We start from the raw sequence: 24,699 nt of genomic DNA on the forward strand, positions 1-24,699 counted from the left end.
ATGGGCTTTAAAGAATTTCTTAGTCAGGGTCCTTTCATTGACAAGGGGCGGGAGACGGAGCTCAATCTTGCTGAACCGAGAGAGAAATGTGAGCGCCCGTGTCCCCGGGATGCTCGGGATGCTCGGGGTCGTGTAGGCACTTCCAGACCCTGGGCATAAGCGCTCACGTTTGCTCTTCCCTCCTCTCAGGTCTTCTGCCTCCGGTGTCGAGATTACGCTCAGGCAAGCTTTCCACTGTGGTGCCAGCGTCTCCTGCCACGATCAGACCAAATGCCAGCACTTCTGTCCTGAGCACTCCTGTGAGTGATTCAGGGACAGCACAGGTAGGGCAGGCGGGGTTCTACATCCACTCTCAGGATGTGGGAGTGAAGTCCAGTCCCTCCTCATTCAAGGAGGGGCATTCTCTCAAAGAGATGCTGGGCCGCCTCTCCAGAACGTGAGATAGTTCCATCTCCCTGTCCCATGTGAGTGACAGACCCTTCCAACATGAAAAAGTTAGAATGGCCATCGCCCAAACACCCCCAAAGAGAGGGCTAGAAGATCAAAGGTGATGGTGGAGTTATACAGAGAGGTTAGGATTTAACAAATGAATATGAATGCTGAATCATTAAATCGATATCTCCTTTAGTCTCCAGCATTTTAGAGCAGTTAGAAGTAAAAAGCTAAAATTGTGGAATTGTAACCCATGTCAAAGTCTGAAATATGTTCTACAACTAACTGTGGTGCTGTGCTTTGAAATTTATAGCTTTTTTGTATATATGTTATTTTTCATCAAAAAAGAAGGAAAAAAGTCAATTGTGATGATAAAAAGTATTTAAGCCCTCTAGCCTCCTACGAAAAATATGAGAGGATCGCATGGTAGCCCATGACAAACTCTGGGATCTGTCCTGTAACTACTTGTTGAAGGGTGCTTTCAAAACTATTGCTTTTTTCTTTCTTTGCTCTGTATGTATGTTATATTGTACAATTAAAAAAAAAAAGATGCTGGGCCAAAAGAATATGTCTACTAGAGGGGAGATGCTCAATGGTTATATGCCATGATCTTAAAAGACCTCAAATATCACAGTTAATCTATCTAACCCTTTCCCTTTAGCATCTCTTTGAAAGTTTTCCTGTTGACTAGAAGCATATAGAAGCTTGAGTAGAAGGGAATTATATAATGGGATCATAAGGTTTTCTACATCTTGAGATATGCTACTTTGATTAATTCTAAGCATTTTTTCCACAGGTCCTTAATTTTAGGAAATATATTCTCTTTGAAAATCGTTAATGTTTGACAAACTGCCTTTGCATTTTGTATTATGATCTTGACATTTACTCTACTTCATAAACTAAAGAATAAACTCGGAGATTCAAATTGGACCCAGCTTGAATTGTTTTAACTTATTATGATATGAAGATCATTAACTCTATGGTTTAGCAGCCAGGATATCCAGACAATCATTTTCATCCCAGCTTAAAACAAGGCGGGTTGAATCTCATTTAATGCCAGGGTAAGCTTTTAAAAGCAAAGACTAGGAATCACATAGGTATTTGTATTTCGGTGAGCCAAATTAAAAAATAGCCACTTAACCTCAGCGAAAACAATGACTGAGTATTCCTCATTCTGATTTTCTTAAAAATGAGCCTCCCCTGTTCGTGTCGGGTCCTTCACCTTCAAACTGTCCTTTCTCCAACAGCCCCACTCCTTTAGAAGATGCATGTTTACTTGGAGAAATCTAATTTGTGTTCTGTTAATGTGTGCTGTCTTTACTTGCTATATTATATTAAACGAGAAATAGAGTTACCAAAAAATCATCTTGCTTGAAATCATTTATAAGGTATCAGCATGGGAATCCGTATCCCAATTTCCTTTTTGCTTTATTACCATTCACTGTGCTAGCTTGACCTTTACCTAAGCGGGACCGTAATTGCAGTTAAGATTATACAATTTACAATAACAACAAAAAATTACTTTTGAGGAACTGCTACTGGGCACAAATGTCTCACAACCATTAAACGTATCATTCATCTTGAGAAGAAAATTATTCTTATCCACATCGACGTTTTTAACATAAACTGTAGTACTCTCTGTTGGCACCTTTTTACGTACCCATTAATCTCAATAGTAAAGCCTCAGTCTCACCCACCTATTCTCTGAAGTTTGGATGTCACTACTGTGTACAATAAAAATTGTATATTCATGAACTCCATTTGTTTTATGTCCTTCTCTCTGTCAAAGCCTCCCAACCAGCATATGCTTTGCTCTGTGGAGAATAAAATCAAATTTGTCTGTCTTGTCATATTGTCATCAAAGTGATAGTATCACAATTAGATTAACATTTTGTGAAGGAGCTGAAGGGAGGGAAATGAAATAGAAGCCCATTATAATAAAATCCACTTAACCCTTTCCATCACAAATTTCTTTTTCTCTTGCACCCGGAGGCAAAGAAGGCAATCAGACTCTAAAATATGTGACACCGTCAAATTACTATGATCTATGTTGGAATCAAATAGGTCAGTTACCAGACCTGTAAGGTTTGTTTTCATTTGAAAGGAACATTAAGGTTTTGTGACAACAACTTAAGAGGTAAGACACTTCCTGGGTTCTTTAATCATTTGGGATTAAGTGAGCAAGGATTGGTCAGAGTGGTTGGTGACACTCTATTTGACCCTAAATACATTTATCACTCATTGAAGTCTTAAATATCAAAGAAAATTTCTTATCCCATAATGGCTAGCTCTAGGAAATTTATTGAATTAAAATTTCTGTGTACAGTATCGGAATCTTATTTTTGTTATTCTGGTAGATTAAAAGAAAAACTACTATGAGCTTCAAATAAAATTGTGTAAGATGCAGAAGTAAGGCCTGAACTGAGAATGGTTGAATTGACACTAATTCTATTTACAGTTATTTTTCCCTCAAGTTTTTCCTTTCTCATTGTATAAGGGACAAAAGAACTCTCACATACAAAAAAAAAAAAAAAAGGCACCAGTTAAACATGGCACCTGTATCTATCTAGTTTTTCCCTTGCATGGAAAGGAGTAAAGTATGATCACTGTAAGCTGCCTTCACTAAGGGCAATGAGGAGGGACAGCAAGGGGTGCAGCTCCAGGGTGCTGGGTGAGAGGCACCCCAGTTCCTGGGGCTGCCACATGGCCCGCATTGATGTTGGGAGATGGTGACCTCCTATGATCCTCCTCCCAGAGAGGAGACCCATTTTGAGCGTCCAGACTCCCAGGTCTTGGCATATAACCCAGGCATCCTTCACTTGTCCATAGACTCTTAGAAACCTTCCCATCCCTGAACCACCCCGTACCCTCAACTCCTTGAACATCACCCTCTTTTGCCAGCAGTTGAGCACTAAATCATGTACCATGTGATAATGTTCTCGAATTAATTTGTATAAATCGATCTTGCCCACTTTTTCCCATCATCATTTCTTACTATTTCCCTCCAACCTTACAAGCCAGGCTACCATTTCCTTGTCTCAACATTTGCCCCTCTCACGTACTTCCAGACCTTCAGAAGCAACCTTATCTCTTCTTAGACTGTCCTTCTCCTTCCCTTCACTAACAGCCACTTGTCTTAGCCACTTGACTTAGCTCAAGTACAACATCCTTCAGAAATTCTCACTTGAACCCCTACTCTGGGTCTTCATCACCTGCTGTGAAAATTTCCCCATAAAATTGTATTGATTGCCTGTATTTCCACAGTCCTCAAGCAACCCCAAACAGTCTACATCTGTTTCCTTATTTTAAAGTGTAGGACATTAAGTAGCACATAAGAAGTACTCGTCAAATGTTTATTTGATGAAAGAAAGAATGAATGTGTGAAGGATCTGAAAACATCTATGAAAGATAGTGATGCTATTTAGAATGCCAGACATTGCAGAGGGAAAAAATCCTATGTAATGAAAATGTGTTTCATATTTGAATTAGGGAACTCTATACCAGGAGAATACATGGTAAACCCTAAATTTGAGTAATATCTGGGACAAGAACTTGCATTTTATTCTGCAGGAAGAAGGAAAAACAGGGGCCGAGTATTGCATGGCTAAATGGATTTGTCACTAGCAAACAAATGAACTCAAACGGTTTTGATTATCAGCCATTGTTTGCTGAAAAAGAAGTTTATAGTGTCATACAAAGTGGAATCTGGAGTTTGGGCTTGACTTTTAAATCAACTTACAGGGCAATAATAACATCTAAAATATTGAAAGCTTGTTATATATTTATCGTCCCTTAAACTTCTTTGATACTTGCAAGATCCCTTTGGATTAGGTATTATTATCAGCCCCATTTTATAGATAAGGAAACTAGGGCAGAGTGTGTATTTGATGACACATCGATCATATACTGTGATGACATAAAGCTGAAACAAAGAGTTATCTACAGTATCAGAAGCAGATTCAACAGAGCTCAGTAGACTGGATTAATAAATAAAAATGTCAGTTACTGTGGCCTTTTCAGAAGTTTGCTTGTAAAAAAAAAAAGGTTGTAAAAGGAGTTTTTATTAAAAGCTTACAAAGGAGAGGCTTACAAACAATCCCAAATATTAGTGGTGTTCCTTAGGGAAATTTTTGATAAGTTTATTTACTGACCCTTCTCAAGTCCCCATTACTGCCAATAAAAGCCAAGAAGATTTTCAATATCACTCTTTCTTGGAGATAGAACTCAATAATTTGACACTATCAAATTTATGTACATCAGAAATGTCTGCACAAGGAGTTACTGAAGCCAATCCAAGTGCTATTACAACATTCCATTACCATATTCCAAGATAACCTGCCAAATTCACCTCGCGTCCTTCAAAGTTGTCATCTATCATCCTTAATGATGCAGTTTGCTAGTCTTAGAAAGAGCAGCTGTTAGGTACCTACAGGATACTCTCCTCAGCTAATTCCTCTCTGGTGGTGTCTCCTCACCCAAAGTGTGGTATGGATTTCCAAATGCTTGGGTATTTGTAAAATTGCTTCAGTTCCCTACCTAATTGTAGGAATATTTGGAACTTTTAGGCATACCTAAATGGAAAATGATAGCAATTATCTACATTTTTCATCAGTAGAAATTGTCTTTAAAAAAGCAAGCAATTTATCATAAATTGTGTATGTATTATCAGCCCTTTTTAGAACATGACCCTTTTCACCTATACCCTCTACTCTCCAGAGTAGAGGCCTCCAGAAACCTTGTTACAACAAAGAACCAAGTAAACTTATACTCCACAACTAATTTTACAAATCAGAAATTTCTGAAAGTGGTGATTTCAAGGGCAGTGGTGACACAGCAAAAACAGAAAGCGGATCTCCTAGAACCACTTCTCTAATGCATTTTAAGAAGTATGATAACAAAATGACAAGTTGTAGCTTTGGTTTTCAAATGATTTAGCATTTGTGAAATATGTCTATGATTCCTTTTTAACAGATTTTTATATATATACTGCCAAACAAAAAGAGTGACTAAGTATTTTGGTGATTTTAGAAATTATACTCTGTATTTTCCAAATCTTTCCAACTTAATCTTTCCAATTTACCTATGACTAAATTGTTCCACTGACAACTAAATAAACCATCCAACTAAATGCAAAATACTGCCTCCATTCCACCTACCTTCCCCTTAATGTTTATTAACAGGCATTCTAATGTATGCTGTAAGCTGTAGCATCTCATATCAATTATAATAGCTGATGGAAAAAGATACAATTATTTTTCTTCTTGTGTTTGGTTTGGCAAGTTGTGCTTTTCAAGGAATGTATCATTTCACTAAGTTGATGAAATGATTGGTATAAAGTTATTCATAATTTTTTCACATAGAAATTTCACATCTGAACGGGTTCTGCAATGCCTCTGTGGAGAGTCTGGCAGGCCATCCTTCCAGTGAAACAACCATTTAACTGGTGAAAAATGTTTTTTTAAAAATTAAATTGACCTAAGGGCATCCAGCACATGGAGGAACATTTATTTAAGAAAATCAGCTCTATCTCAGTAAGAACAATGAGTCTAATGTATTTGAGCCATGGGCTGCTCCCATACCCTCTTTCCCAACTCAATGTGAGGGAAGCTATACTCTGGGCTGATGCAGACAAGGAAATAGGGCTCCTTCTCCCTTTTTGCTCTCAAAGGCTTTAATTCCACCCTGACAGGAGCAAGCTACAAATACTTCTCAACTGTATCCCAACTCTGTGTTGCAAAAGTTCTATTCTGGGTAGGATGGCCAAGAGAACAGGGGCTCCAATCCTTCACCCAGCCTCTACCCCTAGGGCAGAAGCTCTATACCAATTCAGGAGGCCAATTAGTTACTGGGGCTTGATGCTCCCCTCCTCTCCCCTCCCCAGCTTGCTTGTAGGCCAGAAATTCCATGTTCGGAGGGGAAAGCCTACTATAGCAGGACCTACCTACCCTTCCCCTCTCCAATGTCTGCAGAAGTGTCACTCCAGGGGAAGTGGTTCACTGTCCCATGCACTGCAATAGTACAGTGGAACTGAAGTTCTACCTAAAGGGGGGAGATAGGCCATCAAGAGTGCAACCTCCAGAGCTCATCCTGAGGGGTCTGACTTTGTTTGGAACAGAATGTAGAGAACTTCACGACTAAGGACACTGCGGAAAATAGTGGATGTCATGGTGGAAAGCAGTTAAGAGAAGGATGCTAGTTCCACAAAACAAGCAAAACAGAAATGTAGAAGAGAAAACAAGGAAAGGTAACAGACAAGAATTCTCCTAGGATCACAGTTAACTTTGGGGATCAAAAAGGCTATGTATGGAAAAAAAAAAAAAAGACTATGTATAAATACGAGGTTGTACCCACACAGGAACAATCAAACAGGGCATGGACCAACTCGAAAGTATTCCCCAAGTCACATCCAGGTCATTAGCAAAAGTCATTGCTAGATCAAGGGGCTTACGTGCAACCTTTGACCAAATACTGGCTGAATAATAGTTCCTAGGAATCCAGGCTTGAAAAACAAAATTGCTCTCATCTCTGGAAGTCTAAAAGACTGTATCATGTCCAAGGCTGCACCCTCTCAGGAGTGACAAAAGAAAGCACCTCTGAGCTACTAGTTCCTGTTTGAATGCATGGCACCATCATGAATTCCCTGCGCTGTGAAAGCATTCTAAAAGACACACATCTAATGGTAAAGGGTGGAAAATTAACAGGTTAAGGGGACTTAAGCACAATCCTGGACTGATAAATGACATGTTGGCCCTTTAGTTCTGTAAGTTTTGCTTCAAGCACTTTGAATCTGTGTAATTAGGTTCATAAACATTTAGAATTGTTATGTCTTTTTTGTGAGTTGACTTTTTATCATTATGAAATTACTCTCTTTCCCTGTCAGTACACTTTTACTTGAAATCTTTTTTGTCTGAAATGAATATAATTACCCAAATTTTTGTTTATTTTTTAATAGCATATCTCTTTCTACCCTTTTGTTTTCAATCTTCTTATACCATTATACTTGAAATGCATCTCTTGTAAGTAATATATAGTTGGGTTTTGCTTTTATTCAGTCTGATAATCACTGTCTTTCAATTGGAGTGTTTACTACATTTATATTTAGTGTACCATTGATGTTATTTTGTTACATTTACCATTTTTCTATCTGTGTTTTACACATGCATTCTGTTCTTTTTTCCTTTGCTTCCTCCTTTTGAGATCTTTTAACAAAGTCAGATATTATTTTAGTAGTCTATTATATCAACTTTTGTTTGGAGTTTTTTTATAGTTCTTTATATATTTTTATATATTTTAGTGATTTCTCTAAAGGAAATATAATTTGCACCTCTAACTAATCATAGTCCACCTTGAATTAATATTAGCCACTTCATATAATTTAAGATTATAACACTATATTTCCATTTAGACTCTTATCTGTATCATGTCCAAGGCTGTACCCTCTCAGGAGTGACAAAAGAGAGCACCTCTGAGCTACTAGTTCCTGTTTGAATGTATGGCACCATCATGAATTCCCTGCACTGTGAAAGCATTCTAAAAGATACACATCTAATGGTAAAGGGTGAAAAATTAACGGGTTAAGGGGACACTTAAGCACAATCCTGGACTGATAAATGACATGTTGGCCCTTTAGTTCTGTAAATAAATAAATCAACTGATTTATTGTGCTTTAAACAATCTACTTACTTTTAAAGAATTTAAGATAAAGAAATAAGGATATTTTATATTTACTCACATATTTACTTTTTTCAGGGCACTTCTTTCCTTCCCAAATCCAAATTTCCCTTCAATCTAATGAACTCCCAATTGTATGTATTGTAGTACAGTTCAGCCAATGACAAAGTCTCTCACCTTTCATATCTGAAAATGTCTGTACACTGCCTCATTTTTTAAAGTTATAGTTATCATTGAGTATAAAATTTTTGATTGACAGCTTTTTTAGCATTTTGAAGATGAATTATATTTTCCCCTGGTCTCTACAGTTTCTGATCATAAACCATCCATAATTTTTATTGTTGTTTTCCTGCATGTAATGTGCAGCAGTGAGCTGGTAAATGTTTAACAACTGGCTCTCTGGAGGGAAAACCAGCAGTGATATGCAGTGTTTAACAATTTCCATGATATAAATAACCCAACCATGGCCAATTTTGAGTTGCCTACATCACATTACTAAACACAGAGTTAGGGAAAGTTATATACAATCAGTTCTCATGAGTAAGTAGAAGCCAACTCCAGCACACCACTGGTAATGCATGCTTATTGTTCTGGCTGTTTTTAGGAATTTTTTAAATTCTTGGTTTTCATTAATTGACTATGTTGCATCTTTATGTGATACTTTTTGTATTTACCTTGCTTGAGATTGGCTCAGTTTCCTGGATCTGTGGGACGCTGTTTCTTTATTTTAAAAAAATTGGAAATTTTCAGCCAGTATTTCTTTAAATGTTTTTATGTCCTATTCTGTCTCTCCTCCATTTCTGAGACTCCATTTCTAAAATGCATATTTTAGATCATCTTGGTATTCTCTTTTAGGTCTCCAGGTTCTGTTCATTTCTTTCAATTTTTTTTTTCCTTTATTTAGTTCAGTCTGGATGATTTTCTTCTGTTGTACCAATTTGTTGCTAATCTCATTTAAACAACTTTTCTTTCAAATATTATATTTTTTTAGTCAGGATTTCAAGTTTATTCTTATTTACCATTTTCATACCTTATTTGAAATCCCCCATCTATTTCCCCATTAGATCCATCTTTCTCAGTAGATTTTTTAATATGTTTACCATTGATATTTTTCAAGTCTCATCTGCTCATTCCAACATCTGGGGCATCTATGTGTGTGCTTCTACTGACTAATTCTTCTTTCAGTTATGTTTGTATTTTCTGGTTTCTTTACATGTCTAGCAAATATTTATTGTATAGTGGACATTGAATAATATATCAGATAGACTCTGGATTCTTGTTATCATTCTATATTGAGCTGTGTTCCAGCAGACAAATAAAACGACTAATGATTACCTTGATTTTTGGGTGCTTGGTTTTAGGTTTTGTCCAAATAAGTCTATTTAAGCACTACACTTAATCCTTGGGTGAACCCATTCTTCCAGGAAGTGTGTCATTTCTCCTGTGGCATAGCCTCATGGAGATTTTAGTGGAAAGACCAGGGTGTTTACAAGTCCCTTTAATTCCAGACTCAAACCCCAAACTCTATCTCCATTCCACAGGGCAGCAAGCAAAATCTCCGCTCATTTCTCCCACATTTGTAGCTATTACAGTCACCAGTGTTTACTTGGGGTCTTGCTCTATGCGTGCACAGTGCAGAGGTCAACCAAGAATTAGAGGGAATTCATAAACTGGTTTTGAGGCTTCTCCCTCCATGATTCTAGACATTTTGGGGTTTCTTTCCTTAATTGCTATATACTTCGGCAGCTCCGAATTCTGCCCAAAGGTGGAAGTCATTCACTATGGTTCCTTTTATCAAGGATCAAATTCCCACCAGTTTCTGCCTGCTTTTGATCACTCTCCATGCCTTCAGATAGCATATACATAGCATATATACATAGAAAGACATATATATACTAGAATTCACCATTGTTATCAGTGAGTGCATTAGTCTGACACAAGCTTCTTTACCATTATAGGAATATATGAACATGGGACTTTTATAGTTCTTTCAAGTTTTATTTTAAATAGTAAAATTGTGAAACACTATAAAATATTTTTCAATTTCATATATCATATGCTGAAGCCTAGACCAAGTCTCATGATATTATTAAAATGACCTGAAAAGATATTTTATATCACGTTGAGCATCAACCCCCGAAAGGACTCAACCAGACACTTGCTAAAGTGAATTGGGTCTAAGTAAATGGATTTTTGAGTGATAAAGACCTCGGGTGAAATTGTAGCTCTGAAATTTGCTGCCTGTATGAAGTTGAGTAAATTTACATCACATCTCAGAGCTTCAATCTGAAAAAATAGCGATAATGGTTGTGCTGGTCTGAAAGGATGTATGTCCCCTAGAAAAGTCATGTTTTAATCTAAGTCCCATTTCATAAAGGCAGAATAATCCCTATTCAATACTGTATGCTTGAAACTGTAATCAGATCATTTCCCTGGAGATGTGATTTAATCCAGAGTGGTTGTTAAACTGGATTAGGTGACGACATGTCTCCACCCATTTGGATGGGCCTTGATTAGTTTCTGAAGTCCTGTACAAGAGGAAACATTTTAGAGAAAGAGAGAGATTTGGAGAGCGCAGAAAATGCTGCAGCACCACAAAGCAGAGAGTCCACTGGCAGCGACCTTTAGAGATGAAGAAGGAAAACACCTCCTGGGGAGCTTCATGAAACCAGAAGCCAGGAGAGGAAGCTAGCAGATGACGCTGCGTCAGCCATGTGCCCTTCCAACTGAAAGAGAAACGTTGAACATCGTCGGACTTCTTGAACCAAGGTATCTTTCAAAAGTCACTCTTTTAAAATTTATAGGCAATTTGGCCTTTGAGGGTTTCCTATTCAAATGAAAATACCTTATAATCTATCAATCCTGATGAAGTCATATATAGAAATTTATTTATTTATCAAATGATTTTCAACCAAAAGAAAGACTGAGGATATGGGACACAAGGTAGGCACTTGGGGGAAAAAAAAGGATTTGGGAGGAATATAGAATCTCGGGATGGGTGGTGAGAAGCAGGGAAAGTGGAATTGGAAAATTATGAGGAAAACAATCTTCCACACCTAAACTTTTGTCCTTGGTTATTGGTTACTGTAACTTGTTTACTGTAGACCCTTGCAGTAGAGGGAAATTATCTTGACAAAAATTATTCAGTGTAGAGAAAGTGGTACTGCAATCAGAGTTTTATTGTCATTGATTATTATGTGCTAGGCATTTTCTTAACTGAAGTATAGCTGCAGGATATACTCACAGCTTTATGGATGTATGAAGGTGAGCCTATAGCTACAAAAATTATAGTAATTCACAGACAACATGAAAATGTTGTTAAGAAGGTAACTACTGAAGTCAAAGTAATGTTAAACATTTTTCAGAAAAAGTTCTATGCTTACATAATTAAATCAAATTATTGCTATACAATCTAAAACCAACTTTCACGAACGATCTCAATGGTGTTCGGCACAGCACCTAGGGAATTTGTGTTATCTCTTCTTCTTCCTAGAAAATGTTAAAGTTCTTTCAAAAAAGCTCTTTGCAATGTCCCCACTAAATATTCTTTGTATAACTATTTTTCTTGGTTCCATAGACTTATTAAAATTATTGTGAATTAAGAGTATTAAGATGCTCTAATATCTCCTGCCATCCCATGGCTGTATTTACCTGGGGTCTTGGTAATCTGGTGTCTTGTCTGGTAGGAACCACCAACTCCGTCTTGCACCTGATAAGTTCAAGGGCATGCTGTTGACACATGTCTAGGAGTCAGATAGACAGCTTCAGGCCAAAGAACTGCTGTTGAAAAATGTCTACATCTACTTAAATTAGAACTGACAACCAGCCTTACATTTATAATGCTAAGTTCTTCCATGTGGAATGTCAGAATTTAGCTAGTAAAAGATATAGCACAAACTGAATTTTCTGGTGTGTTTGCTTTGCTTTGGGGCATCACCTTTGTTGTCCTTTGCATACATGCCTCTTTCATTTTGAAGGAAAATATTTCTGATGTTAAAATGATTAGTCAAAAGTAGTTATTCCATTTTAATACCCAGAGTGACCTGAATGTAGCCCATACTTAATGCATGTGCTGCAGAAATAGGATGGCGCAATGACCTCTCAGGTATCTGTTACACCTCCCCACTGACTTGGTATATAGCTTCTGCTGTATGGCATTTGTGTCTTGGCCCATTTGTATCAGCCTATTGTTGATATGTACGACACATTTATAAATTTTTATCTTCGTAGATGCTAATGATTGGCTGTTTTATCTATAATATCATGATTTTTCAAAGATAAATAGCCAGCAGCCTCCAAAGCAGGGTGCTTTAATTATAGCAAGAAAATATTACAAAATCAATTTATACTTATTTTATGCATAAATCACAAAAACTAAATTAAGCATAACATATTTTTAGTCTAGGGATTGATTCCGCCCATCCTCAACTCCCATATAGAACCCAGTGGATTCTGAAACGTGAAAGATTCGTAAAATGGAAGGGTTGACAGCATCTCTCTCAGGCTTTGTTTTGCCACCTGCAATATATTGCAGTTTACATGCTGTAAGAAGTCATTAAGGTGGTTAAGATTATAAAAATAAGTCTTTTTAATTATTTCAGTTTCTAAAAAGATAATACCTTCAGACAGCACGAAATCCAAAACACTTAAGATAAAGTATGAAAATTCTCCCTTCCACTCCTGTGTCTGGACGCTTCCAGAGAAACGTTACTATGCACATACAACAAGCTGGCTTACTTCATATTCCCCTTTCCAATTCCTTTCTTTTACTTATAACACAAATAGTGGAATCCTATACACATTATTTTGCACCATCTTCTTTTCACTTGGTATGCCACTTTCTCTTTTCATAGTTGCACTCTATTCCTTTCGATAGATACATCATGGTTGACTTACCAGCACCCTAGTGAAATTTATGTTTCCAATCTTTTGCTATTGTAAATAATGCTGCACTGGAGAACCTTTTCTGTTTCATTTTGCAACATATTAGTGTGGCTATTGAATAAATCTTCTAAAGGTTGAATATATGGGTCAAAAACTGTGCATAAACAACAACAAAAAAAATGGTGCCTATTTACAATCTTAAAAGGTATTGCCAAATTATCTTCATAAATGTTACTGATTTATTCTCCCACCAGCAATGTATGAGAGTATCTGTTCCCCACAGTCTTGCCAACAATAAATACCTCTGCATAATTTAAGCCCGAGATTGAAAAATGATTATCATGATTTAGTAAGATGAGCCAAGAAGTAACTTCTTCCATTTGGATCTATCTATCTTTTTAAGTACCTCTTTTCCAACTACGTCCCTTAAAACCCTGTGCTAAAAACCTTAAAACCAGACCATCAAATCACTATATTACAGTGAATTAACCAATATTTAAAAAATAATGAAACATATTCAACCGCAGTTCATAATATATTGTTATTTTTATGCCATAAATGAATAAAAACAAAATCTTTTAAAATATTGTTTCTCTTTATTTTAACCTTTTAAAATTTCTATTTTAAATAGGTATGCATCCACATAGTATTTATATTTTGTAATAAACATACTTCTGGGGATTGAATCACGTACCCCACAAATGACATGCTCAAGTCTTAAGCCTGTGAGTGTGAACCAATTTTTAAATAGGGCCTTTTGAAGATGTTACTATTAGTTAAGGGAGTAGCCAAATTGAGTCAGGGTGGGTTTTAATCTGCATGACTTGAAGTCTTATAGAGGAAATTCAGCTGCAGTCAGAGAATGCCACAAGTAGAAGCCAGAAGCCAGAAGCAACCAGAGAGGAGAGATTGCCATGCGTTGAGCAACTGACTTCACAGAATGCTGCAGACCTCCCCAAAAACAAAGCCTTGCCAACATCTTGATTTTGGACTTTTAGCCTTCAAAACCACCAGACCATAAATGACTGTCCTTTAAACCAATCCATTGTGTGGCAATTGTCATAGCAGTACTGGAAAACTATGACTTGACACAGTATTGTAGAGCATGATATAATGTATAAGTATATATATGTATATAGATTGCTCTTTTTTTTTTTTTTTTGGTTAATGGGATTTGAGATCAAAACATTTTGTTTTTATTTTTATATTATTTGTTTATTTATTTTTGTATTTTTTCGGACCAAAACATTTTGAAGACTACAAAGCTATATAATCTAAAATACCTAGTGCTTATAAAATAAAGTAAATTTGGGGTGGGTCATGGTGGCTCAGTGGCAGAGTTTTCTCCTGCCATGCTGGAGACACGTGTTCAATTCCCGGTGCCTGCCCATGCGAAAAAAAAAAAAAAAAAAGGAAATTAAAAAACAAACTGGCATTTTACTATGTAATTTTTTCTCCTGTCTAATTCTTTCCCCAGGCAACACACTTCTGACAGAGGATCTGAGGACCAGGTTATTCCTTCTAAATCTGTACAGTTCCACCTAGAAAACACCTCAAATATCACTAGATTTCCAGAAGAAAAATATTGTCCTCTCCTTGGGAAGGATTATAATGCCAAGTCTACAGTTCTCACTCTTCTCTAAGATGACAAAAGTACAGCAGAAAATGAAGGCTACCTTCTTCATTGGAATGGCACCACTCACAGGGAGCTGGACAGGCATGGTGACCTCCCTACATAAAAACTCCAGGTTTGCTTCCCTGGCATCTCTCTGACATGAATTAAATGGAGTCTTCCCCAGCAGCGATCGCTTTCCTTCCTGGCATCAGCCCCCAGCCATAGCTCCCGCCAGCACCTCGTCTTTCCGCTCTTTGAACAGCGCATGGATTCCTCAGCAACTGGACTCCTGGACTCAACACATCGGAGGAATATTGCAGAGGAAAAAAAAAAATTCCCACTAAAAGCAGCTCTCTCTTGTCCCAGCTATTTTTAAGTAGTTTTTCCCCTGATTTTTAAAACTTGGGAAACACAGAAAATGATAAAGAAAAAATTAAAACTAACCATAATGAAAAATTTATAATTAATCATACCATTAAATTCAGAGATAATTGCTATTAACCTTTCCCCATGATTCCTCCCCGTCTTTTTTCTCTATTTTGCATAGTGGGACAATAAAGCATATACAGCTTTGCAACCTAACTTTTAACTTCAGTTAAACGCCATGGATATTTTCCGTATCATTAACATTTCCAAAATACCTTTAGATGACTATTTAATAGATCATAGTATGCTTGAATCTCATTAAGCATCCCACCACTGTTGAATGTTTGAGTTGCTTTCAATGTTGTATGCTAATTGCAATGAACATTTTGCTCAAATTTCTTGTTGATTCCTTAAGATAAATTCCTGAAAGTAGTATCATCATATCCATGGATACTGTTAAAATGCTGTCGTACATATTTTCCTCAGGAGGTCTATCTGACCACAGCCCCACAAATAGTTAACCCTAATTCACTGCTGATACAACAAAAATGGTAACACCATGCTGCCATAATTTTTATTTCTTAATCAAAGAGTGAGCATTTTTTTGTAATTTTTCTTAAACAATTTTTGTATGATGAAAGTAGTATAAACCCACTATGTTTTTATTTGTACATTTTAAATTTGCAATTGTACAACTGAAACATTTTACCGTCAATAATATTTTGCTTTTTATTGTATGAATTCTATTCCAGTGAGAATTTACATATTTTTTACATAATGGGTTCACATATATATTTTAGGGACTTGCTTTTCACTGACATTTTTTCTAATCTTACAGAAAAATTGGAGATGTAGTTTTAAAAGGCTACATAATTTCCTATCAATTGACTCTATAATAATTTATTTAAACATTACCATTTTGTTAATCCTTGTTATTGTTATGATTATTTTTGTTATTGTAGATAATGGTTTTTCATCGTTATTTAATCATCTGTTTGATTACAAATAAAGTTGTATTTTCAAAATGCTTATTAAACCTGTGTACTTTTGCCTCTATGGATTATCAGTTTATTCCCCTTTTTCATATTCAGGCTGAATTTTTTCTTACTGATTTGTTACAGCTCTTTAGATTTCAAAGACACTAATCCTTTCTCAGTCATATTTATAGCAAATAATTTTCCTATTTGGGTTGTTTGACCTTTATTTTATTTTTTATTTGGCATACATAAGTTGTACATTTTTATTTGGGGATAGGTACTCATGCTTTCCTTTGAGATTTTATCCATTGCTTTTATGCATGTAAAATAAAAATCCTTTCCAATCCCAGTTCAGTTAAATATCCAGCTATATTTTCTTCCATTTTTCGTTTAATGTTTTTATGTTTTACATTGAATTCAATTTATATCAAACTTGTCTTAGCGTATGGTGTAAGTAAGATAAGTTAACTTTTTTCCGAGTAACCAATTTCCTAGGTTTGTGTTCATGTTGAGGATTTCTTTTTTCATATAGAGAAACTTTTATATCTGATGACACTCACACATTGTCAAAATTACCTCTGAAAATACCTTAGATAGCATTCAAAATATTATATGCAGATATACAATCTGTCTATAAATCCAACACAGCTACTGTGTTCTCCATCACTGAACCAATTGTTTAAATGAAAAAAAAAGTATTACACCAAGCGAACCAACGAGCTTAGGTTAGTGCTCTTTTAGCTCTAGAATAAGTCAATATGAGAGATTCTCATGCTATGGGAGGCCCAAGGGAACTGAAACTGAAGAAATGTGGCTCTGGAAGCCAGGTGGAGAATCGTCTGTTGTATTTACACTGTATACTTTCTGTAGGTGAGTCTAAGTTGTGGTTCAGCCTATGGAGTCATTGCAGCCTGGCTTGCCCACACCAGTTGTCTTCTTTATCCTGCTTTGCCAAAGGCATGGCAAAGCTTGACTAAGTCTTTCTCTGCTTCTGTCTTGCCTTTAGCATAGAAAGAGATGTGTATAATATGATTGTACTGTAATCTTCTAAGAAACCCATCCGAGTTCCTCTACACTTGATAGTTTCACATTTCTCTGCCCACTTCTGCTGCCTTGGAGCTGACTTCACTCTTACTTCCTGGAGGTAGGGTTATCCTCCAACCTAGAGCCCCATCCTAGACTCCGTCACTTCCCCCTGAGTGTCTTTATCTGGTATCTAGATTAGCACTCCCCAAAAGAAACATTATACAAGCAGTACATTTCATTTTAAATTTTCTAGTAGCCACATTAAAAAAAGAAAAAGAAAAAAGTGAAATTAATTTTAGCAATATAGCTCATCTAATCCAATATAGCAATCATTTAAACATGCAATCAACATAAAAAGTATTGAGATATTTTACATTCTTTTTCTTAATAGTAGGTCTTCAGAAATCTACTGTGTAGTTTATGATTGCAGTAATCTCAGTTTGGACTAGCAACATTGCAAGCACTCAACAGTCACATGTGGTGAGTGGCTACTGTTTGAACAGTACTCATTTAGAGGGCTTGCTAACAAACATAATCTCTTTATGCTTCTCCATTTAACCCATGAGCATCTCTATTTTTTAATGTGTTACGGATATCCTTTATATTCCAAGCCAGCCTTGAAAACTAATTTCTCAATGACCCCATCCTATAGCATATAAATAACAAGTGGAAGTTGAGAGTGAACTCTAACTTAATTTCCTCATTTCCTCTTTTGTGTCACCCATTTCTTTTCTTTGCATCCAAAACCTTTAAATACCATGTTTTCCCCAGAGCCTGTCACTTTCTATTGGTCAAATGCGGTCCTGGGTAAATGGAAATACAAGAGGCATCGAAGATTAAGGAGGAAAACTGTCAATTTTTAAAAACTTGTGTGAGAAGCAATAAGACATATTTCCTTTCCTGGGGTGGTTATAATTCTCTTTCCCCCAAATATGCATACCTCTCCACAATTTCAAGAAGATAAAAGATATAATTTTATTTTTAACTGAGATTGTGGAAAATCTATATTTTCTGATTGCTACTTATTTTAGAATTATAAGCATTAGTAAAAAGAAAATGCATGCCTTCTTTGGTAACCTGTTTTCAGAAAGGAGTGTGCAAGTGTGGTTTTTTCTGGAATTGTTTTAAAATGAGTAGAGTACTCTCAGTAAACTTTACAGTACTCTGAAACATGTTTTGTTAGAAAATCCTGTGGTAGAATCTAAAATTGTGTAAATCATCAGTTTTTAATCTGGCAGAAAGTAGATAGTGGCCCATTAAACTTCCGTAATTAAATTTTCCCTGTACTCCCCCATAGAACCATTATCTGAGTTTTCTAATTAACACAAGAGGAGGGAGTCAATTCAGATTGATGGGATCTAGAGCCATCCCCTTTCATTTTAATGACCTTTAATAAACTTTTATTACTATTGATATTGATAATTATAATGCACCCTTTAATTCTGCAATGTGATTCTAAGGACCTTTTCAAAAATTGCAAAATTCACCTTTAAAGCTAGAGTAGGCAGAATTTTATATTCCCAGTGCTGTCTGTTTAGGACAGCGACTCTAAGTGAGCCGAAGGGTAGTCAAGCTTCATGCCCACGGCTGTCCCCTTCCTCAGTCCACAGCGCAGGCCCTCAGTCTCCATGCAGCCACCTTAGCTCACAGCATGGAGCCCTCCCTAAAGCCCCAAGAACGGCACCTGGGCTGAACTGAGAGGTTGTTTGCCGTAAATACAGGGGGTAGGCAAAGTTCATTCAATTCGTTTTGCTTTCAATCGGAAAGGCACTGAGACCAAGAGGTCAGATGTCCACCATGATATGTTCATAGCCTGGTTTTCCAAATGTTTTCATGAAACTTTTTTTAAACTTTTTTTATTGTATAACTATTTACAAAGCAAAGAAATAAAAAACCCTTAGTTGTCAAAGCATTCTTCAACAAGTACTTACAGGGCAGAGCCCACAGGAGCTACCATACAATCCTCTCATATTTTTCCTTTTAGCTGCTCCAGAATGTAGGAGGCTAGAGGGCTTTAATTTTTATCACCACGATCAACTTTTTTTCCTTCCTTTTTTGTTAAAAAAAAGGACACATATACAAAAAAGTTATAAATTTCAAAACACAGCACCACAATTAGTTGTAGAACATATTTCAGAGTTTGACATGGGTTACAATTTCATAATTTTAGGTTTTTCCTTCTAGCTGCTCTAAGATACTGGAGACTAAAAGAGATATCAGTTTAATGATTCAGCATTCATATTCATTTGTTAAAACCTATCTTCTATGTATAACTTTATAATCACCTTTGATCTTTCCATACCTCTGTTTGGGCTATGGCAATTCTAAATTTTTCATATTGGAAGGGTCTGTCACTAATATGGGATAGGGAGATGGAACTATCTGATGTTCTGGAGAGGCTGGGCTAGGTTTCAGGGCTTATCTGGACCGGGGACCCATCTGGAGGTTGTAGGTTTCTGGAAAGTTACTCTAGTGCTTGGAACCCTGTGGAATCTTATATATTGCCCTAGGTGTTCTTTAGAATTGGCTGGAATGGTCCTGGTTGGGGGTTGGTGGGTTATGATAGGTAGGTAGCAAGGTCTACCTGAAGCTTGCATAACAGCAACCTCCAGAGTAGCCTCTCGACTCTATTTGAACTCTCTCTGCCACTGATACTTTATTAATTACATTTCTTTTCCCCCTTTTGGACAGAATGGAATTGTTGATTCCACAGTGCCAGGTCTGGACTCATCCCTGGGAGTCATCTCAAATGTGGCCAGGGAGACTTTCACCCCTGGATGTCATGTCCCACGTAGAGGGGAGGGCAGTGATTTCACTTGCAGAGTTGGGCTTAGAGAGACTGAGGCCACATCTGAGCAACAACAGAGGTCCTCTAGAATAACTCTTTGGCATGACTTTATGTAGTCTAAGCTTCTCCGCTACCTACATAAGCTCCACAAGAGTAAGCCTCATGGCTTATTGATTTGGGTGTCCCTGAAGTTTGACACAGTATGAGGGGATTCCCTGATGGTAAGTTTTAATAGTTCCATATTGTTTCTTTCGTTCATGAAACTTTTGTAAGAGCTTTTGCAAAATTCTGCATCCTTTCAGAGCTGCCATTTGGGTCAATGGAACTGATTCTTTCAGTTCAGTAAATGAATTTGCCTCTACAAAATCACAAAAGATAACGTGTGTTGGACTTCTACTGCCTTAGTTAAAGAAATCCAAAATTGTGAATTTGGAAACTGCCAAGCTCATGGTATTTAGGGAAGAATTAACAGCATACTTTCACAATCTTGTCACGTATAAAATGAGAATTAAAATATTTTATGCCATAAAAGTGTGGTGAGGATTAAATGTGATAAGGTACATAACGTGCTTAGCATAGTCTCTGCTCAACCAATTTTACGTCTCATTTTTATGGTACATATTGTTTTTATAGTACCTTACCTATTCTTTTTACCAATGTTCAGGTGTTTGGAGCTTTAGTATTTCAATTTATGAACATTAAATAATTTCAATATTATGGAAAAAGTACATATATATTTAAAGTCTAGACTTACCTAGAGAAGATTGTAAGGATCTGCTCAAGATCACAAATACAAGATCATTAATTCAAAGGTTTCATACTTTAACTGTTAGAGTGATCTAAGTATGAGATTGTGCAGGTCCGTTGTTAAATGATAGCAGAAAAAAGGAAAAATCTGAGGAGAAGCTTAAAAGGTAATAATCATGGTTTATATTTCTGAATTTTCAATAAAATACAGATGTTTTCTAAGACACCTGTTGTAGAGAAGCCCCATTTCTGGACATTTTGTAGTAATGGGGAACAATCATACCCTTCCACTGAAAACAACTAAAAAGTGGGAAAAATACACGAGTCAATGGTTTTTGCACAACAGAGCAGTATCATCTGCTAGAGAAGAGAAATAAATGAAGGGTGCCACATGTCAGCCCTAGCTTTCTGTTTGTACTCACTTTCCAGACTGCGGTCCGGGGTACATGGCAATGTCGATGATTGGAAGAGACACAGAGCAGCATTTAGGAAGCCTGAGGTGGCTAGCGAGGAAACAGCTGTGTGGAGAAAGAATTTCAGAATGATTCACAGCAGCCCATTGAGTCTAAGTTATAGAAGCAAAAGGAAAAAAAAAGTTTATGAGGCCAGGAAAAAGGCAGCTGAAGAGTTGTATAGTAAACATTCCTAGCGCTCACAAAGGGCTGAGAGACACTTTCACTGAAGACCCCAAATAGGTCACACTTTAGTAGTGATGCTAAGCCACTAGAATAAAGGATATTCTAGATTGGGGATCAGAAAAGTATGGGCCAAATCTAGTTGATGGCTTGTTTTTGTAAGTCCTATGAACTACGAATGGCTTTTACAGGTATAGCAGTTTATGAGAAAACAAAGGAAAAAAATGTACAGCAGACATACGTGAGCTGCAAAACAAGATATTTAGTACCTTGCTCTTCATGGGAAATGTATATTGACCTGTGTTATATATATGCCTTAAAAATCACTCAGTGGAAACAGACCCAGAAAAGACAGAGATGAGAGAACAGGCATACAAAGACTTTAAAAAACGACTGCAAATATGTTCAAAGATTAAAGAGAAACATGGATGTAATGAGGAAAGAAATAAGGGATATTATCAATGACCCAAACAGAACTTTTAGAGATGAAAAAAGCAATGCCCTAAATGAAAAATTTACTAAGTGAAAATAGTAGATTAGATTTTATAGAAGAAGACTAGTGAATTTGTAGATATAGCAATAGAAATTATCCAAACTGAAGTACAGAGGAAAAAAGACTGAAAAAATAATGAACAGAGTTTCAGTAACCTATGGGACAATATAAAATAGATTGACATTTATGTAATTGAAGTCCTAGAAAAGATGTAAGGAGAAAAAAATGTTAGGAAAATGGTCAAAACTTTCCAAATTTGATGAATCCAAGAAGCTCAATAAATCCCAAGTAGGATGAATTAAAAGAAGGCATACCAAGACAAATCATAAGCAAATTGAAAAAAAAATTGGTAAAAAAGAAAATATTAAGCAGTCAGAGAAAAAGGACACAAAGGACACATTACACATAGAACTAAATAAGAACGGCAGTGAACTTCTTATCTCAAACTAGGCAGCCATGTTCTGAAAGAAAAGCTTTCAATCTAGAATCCTATATCCACTGAATACATCATTGAAAAATGAAGGTCTGTACTAGGAATTAGCCACTGGAATTTGAAATTTAAAAACAATATCACTTATACTAGTATCAACAAATGAAATATTAAAAAAAAAAAATGTACATGAACCAAATGCAGAAAACTACCAAAACTCTGATGAAATAAATCAAAGAGCACCGAAATAAAGAGAAAAATATTCCATGTCCATGGATTAAACGATAAAATATGGTTAAGATGTCAATTCTGCCCCAAAAGACCAGGGCAGATGCGGAGGGCCCAGCCGCGGCCCGGGGCATTGGCGGAAATGAGATAGCTCATGTTCTAGTTTGCTAGCTGCCGGAATGCAACACACCAGAGATGGATTGGCTTTTAATAAAAGGGGATTTATTTTGTTAGTTCTTCAGAGGAAAGGCAGCTAACTTTCCACTGAGGTTCTTTCTTACGTGGAAGGCACAGGATGGTCTCTGCTGGTCTTCTTTCCAGGCGCCTGGGTTCCAACAACTTTCCCCAGGGTGACTTCTTTCTGCATCTCCAAAGGCCTGGGCTGAGCTGCAAGTGCTGAGATGAGGAATGCCGAGCTGCTAGGCTGTGCTACATTGCGTTCTCTCATTTAAGCACCAGCCAATTAAGTCAAACGTCACTCATTACAGCAGACATGCCTCCTAGCCGACTGCAGATGTAATTGGCAACAGATGAGGTTCACGTACCATTGGCTCATGTCCACAGCAACAGAACTAGGTGCCTTCACCTGGCCAAGTTAACAACTGAATCTAACACAGTTCACTACACCTAATAGCGGTTGTAATCGACCAGCTACGCCACGAGGACGCGCAGCTCCGTCTCAGCAGTAGTTAGAAGTTATCAACAATTGTTCTAGCACCTGGAGCAGAAAGGACTCAAACGGAACTGCTACCATCTCCTAAGAAGACAATGCATGGTGAAGATGAGGTGCTGTTAGCGCTTGCTGAGCAGCTGGGAAATTTCACTGGCCTTGTAGGAGGTCCCGATTGTCCCCCTGGCTGGTGCCTCCTTTGGAAAGTCTGGTGACCATGGAAGAGACTGTGGTTCGAGAGGAGGCTGTGGAATTCCTGAGGCAGATCTCCCAGAAGCATGCATCTGTTGCCTTGGAAACTTGTTTCCTACCTCTGTGAAAGTCCTAGCAAGTGGGGATTAGTTCATTTCTAGCATATCTGCATGATTTGTTCCGTGTTTGCTATCCCAGGGCTTCACATGCTGTCAAGGCAGAAATTAGACAGCACATCTGTTCCCTGAGCTCAGATGACACACCAATGGTCTGCATTGTTTCCAAGTTGGGCGAATTTGCAAAAATTCGAGAATAAGAAGAGTGTGGAAAGAGAAATTGTTGGGTGAATTTGCAGAAGTTCTGGAATTAGAGAGTGTGAAAAGAGAAATTGTCTCATTGTTTGCTAATCTAGCATGGGGGAGCAGGATTCAGTGTGCCTCCTGGCTGTGGAAGCTTGCCTCAACTTGGCTCAGTTACTGTCTCCAGAAGACCTTGAGGCTTTGATGTTGCCTTCAACAGGGAGCAGAAGATGAATCTTGGTGTTTTTGCTGTATGGTAGCTGACAGATTTTCAGAGCTCCGGAAAGCTGTGGGACCTAAAGTCATCCTAAATGACCTCATCCCCACCTTTCAGAACCTTCTTAAAGACGGTTAAGTGGAGGTCCTAGCAGCTGCTGCCCACAGGGTGAAAGAGTTTGTGAGAACTTGCCCACTGAAAGTAAGGAAATTAAAATTATGAGTCAAATTCTGCCCTATAGAAAGTAACTAGTATCTGATACCAACCAACATGTCAAATTGGCTCTAGCTTCTGTGATTATGGGATTGTCTACCATTTGGGGTAAAGAGAATGCCATTGAACATCTTCTATCTCTTTTTTGTTTTGTTTTGTTTTGTTTTTAGCTCAGTTAGAGGACGAGTGTCCTGAAGTTCGCTTGAATATCATTTCCTATTTGGATTATGTAAATGAATTGGTTGGAATCCATCAGCTCTCTCAGTCTCCTTTCCTGCCATAGTGGATCTGGTTAAAGATGCCAAGTGGAGGGTCCACCTGGCCATTGTTGGCAGGCCAGCTGGGTATGGGATTCTTTGATGAAAAGCTAAATTCTTTCTGTTTGGCTGGGCTTGTGGACCATGTATATGCTATTCAAGAAATTGCTACAAACGACCTCATGAAACTAGTTTTTCAGAAGTTTGGTACAGAGTGAGCACAAAATACCATCGTTCCCCGCGTGTTAGTAATGATAGATGAGCCTAACTCCTTGCATAGAATGACCACTTTGTTCTGCATTGATGCGCTGTCTGAAACCTGTAGTCAGAAAACAACCACTAAGCAAACACTGCCCACGGTATTCCAAATGGCAGGAGACCAAGTAGCAAATGTTCATTTCGATGTGGCCAAATCATTACCAAAAAAACTGGACCAATTCTAAATACTGATGCTATACAGAGGGAAGTTAAACCAGTACTACAAAAGTTAGACCAGGTTGAAGACATGGATGTCAAATGCTTTGCCCAGGAAGCTGTAAGTGTTCTTGCATTGACATAA

The 24,699-nt window shown here is 37.2% G+C and overlaps 1 pseudogene; it reads left to right on the forward strand.

Moving 5' to 3' along the window:
- LOC143680299 (serine/threonine-protein phosphatase 2A 65 kDa regulatory subunit A beta isoform-like) lies at positions 1-24,699 on the forward strand (annotated as a pseudogene).

Source organism: Tamandua tetradactyla, chromosome 4 (genome assembly GCF_023851605.1).
Source record: "Tamandua tetradactyla isolate mTamTet1 chromosome 4, mTamTet1.pri, whole genome shotgun sequence".
NCBI lineage: Eukaryota > Metazoa > Chordata > Mammalia > Pilosa > Myrmecophagidae > Tamandua > Tamandua tetradactyla.